We start from the raw sequence: 2,839 nt of genomic DNA on the forward strand, positions 1-2,839 counted from the left end.
ATTCCTTACCCACTTTCTCTTTTGCACCCCAGTGTTCTTTTGCACCCCACTCCAGTGTTAATGCTAAATTGTAATTGTAATTATTTCGCCTCTATGGCCTGTTTATTGCCTTAACCCTCTACTCTTCTACATTTTCACACACTGTACATAGATGTTTCTATTGTGTTATTGACTGTACGTTTGTTTATGTGTACCTCTGTGTTGTTGTTTGTGTCGCACTGCTTTGCTTTATCTTGGTCAGGTCGCAGTTGTAAATGATAACTTGTTCTCACCTGGCCTACCTGGTTAAATTAACTTGAAATAAAAATAAATACATTAAAACACACCGACAGACTTGGATACTGAATGAGCAGGCAGATTAACAATATTTAAAAGTATAATTTTTTTATTAACTTAACATTTGATGAAGGGTAACAACAGGCACGATTTTCAAATAGATAAATAAATTAATTCATAAATAGACCTACATGAATAAATAATCTTGATAAATAAATACATGTATAATATTGCTGTTGGACATTGCTCATCGCATGATTGTAGAATAGAAGGCTTTTAAAATCAAGCACAATTGTAAAACACAATAGTAAAAAACATCTGCAAGTTCAAATTCATGTTCTGTTGGACCACAGAAGGCTATCAGAGTTGTGTTTCAGGATGAATTCTAGGGTGTACAGGAATTCTTTTCGAACCACTTCCCAGGCGCAGTAACTGGAATTCTGTGAAAATGAAAATAAACTGTTAGGGCAATGTAGGGTAATATTGTCCTATGTAGAGATATTATCAAAACAATGTGTCTATTTGTTTTCAACCTATATTCTACCTTTTCTTTTAGGACTGCTGCAATGTTCCCAAAGTACGTCTTCAGGCCCTCTGCCCTGATGGGATAATCACTTGTATCCACACTGCTCATCATCTGCCAGAAAGGAAGAAAGAGACAGGAGATGAATAATAATTAAAATGTATCCATTATAGTGTATTTGCTTGCACCCTAATTTTTATTTTAGGACAGCCGCGATGCTCCTAAAGTATGTATTCAGCGCCTTTTCCCAGACTAGATAATCACGTGTATCCACACTCCCCATCATCTGACACAAGAAGAAAATAATTCAAACATCACCATACCAGACTTAAACAGTTAAGCTATCTGTATAGTCATAGGTAGGTACTCACACATTTGCTCTCTTCAATCTGACGGTAGACAATGTTCTGAAAATACTCCAACTTCTGTTGGTCCCACATTGTCGGCAGTTCGTCAGTTCCAAACAATGTGTCGATATTCTTCAACGTCTCATAAATAGCCTTAGCACCACCGCTGCTCAACTGAAATTGACAACAACAATAATTTCAAATAACATAAATAGCAGTTTAAAGATTTCTACTTTCTGATCCTAACGGTTGCAAATACTCTTTCATGCTGTAAAGAACACTTGGATATGATCGCTTGCCCTTACCTGTGGCCCGCCGGAGGTTGCAAATGCCGTGGCTGGGAATTCCATGAAGACATTGTCCTGCAGGCACTCCATAGGAAAATGACCCCCCTGAAAGAAAGAGAAAACACATGTTTCACGTTGAGCTATTCAGTTAAACATCGTTGGATAATGCATCTCAAGTCAAAAGTAATTTAAAAAATGTACCATGTCTCTCAGTAGGTTGTGGGTTGTTCGCACCAGCTGTCCTTGTAGATGGCAAGGCATGGGCATGGAGAAAACTTGCACGAGGCAGAGGAAGGCGCTCATCCAAATGATAATCTGAATTGCCATTCTTAGGGTAGTTAGATGATCTGCAGCAGATGGTCATTGTTAGTTGAATATAATCCTGAAAATAATTAATTAATTGAAGCCTTAAGCAGTGATCAAATGATAGCATGTTGTTGACTTACCTGTTGCCAGTATATTGCAAAAATCTTCCAGTCAGAATGTGGTTTGTGTTCTGATCCCATATCTGCGGATTAATTTAAATAGTGAGGATTGAAAGGATGTACAAAAAGTGAAAGGGTATCTCGCTAAATTAAGAGTTGAATGAATTTGGGAAAGTTTTGCCTAGTGAACCGCAAGACCGGATTTCTCTTTTCGTGTGCTCCACTTCCTTCTCATCATGTTTCGAGTTTTCTTTCGTAGGAGGCACATTGTCCTAAGTGGGTTTAAAAAATGTAACTCATAGGCTCAAACGTGAAGGAGAGAGAGAGAGAGAGAGAGAGAGAGAGAGAGAGAGAGAGAGAGAGAGAGAGAGAGAGAGAATATTGACCCCTTAACTTTACAATGAATGCAGTAGTGCTCTTTATGTCTTTATAAACACCAATATTTAACTAATGGCACTTTTATGGACTAAGGGAAGGCCTACAATGTTTGTTTGTTAATCACAAAACTGCTGTTTGCTTGTTTGTTGTTTCTCTCTGTCTCTCTCTCTCTCTCTCGCTCTCTCTCTCTCTCTCTCTCTCTCTCTCTGTGTGTCTGAGTGCGTGCGTGTGTCTGTGAGAGAGGGAGTGAGAGATGAGGATTTAATATGATCTCGTTCTGTTTGCATCTTCTGTCTTTAATCCCATTCATGTCTATACATTTGAATTAAAATGTTGATTATAACTGATATAGATAGAAATCAACCAACATTTTATGACGTCTGTATCTGAATAGTCAGGCTAACATTAACATTTGACTATTTATTACTTATGAGAGACTAAATAAACCAATGTGCTAAGGTGTTGTGATAACATTATCGTAGGCAAATACCTAAATCCTAATTCCTAATAACACTACACTTCATCGTCTTGGATATGCTTTGTTAAAGGGGCAATTTCTGCGATTGCCACATCCATAAATGAATGATAAACAGCCTACCTATT

General features: G+C 37.7%; 1 pseudogene; it reads right to left on the bottom strand.

The window, feature by feature from the left end:
* Window positions 1-481: 481 nt before the first annotated feature.
* Window positions 482-2,435, bottom strand: LOC115193138 (uncharacterized; annotated as a pseudogene).
* Window positions 2,436-2,839: the final 404 nt, after the last annotated feature.

The sequence above is a fragment of the Salmo trutta genome, chromosome 1, assembly GCF_901001165.1.
Source record: "Salmo trutta chromosome 1, fSalTru1.1, whole genome shotgun sequence".
Taxonomy (NCBI): Eukaryota; Metazoa; Chordata; class Actinopteri; order Salmoniformes; family Salmonidae; genus Salmo; species Salmo trutta.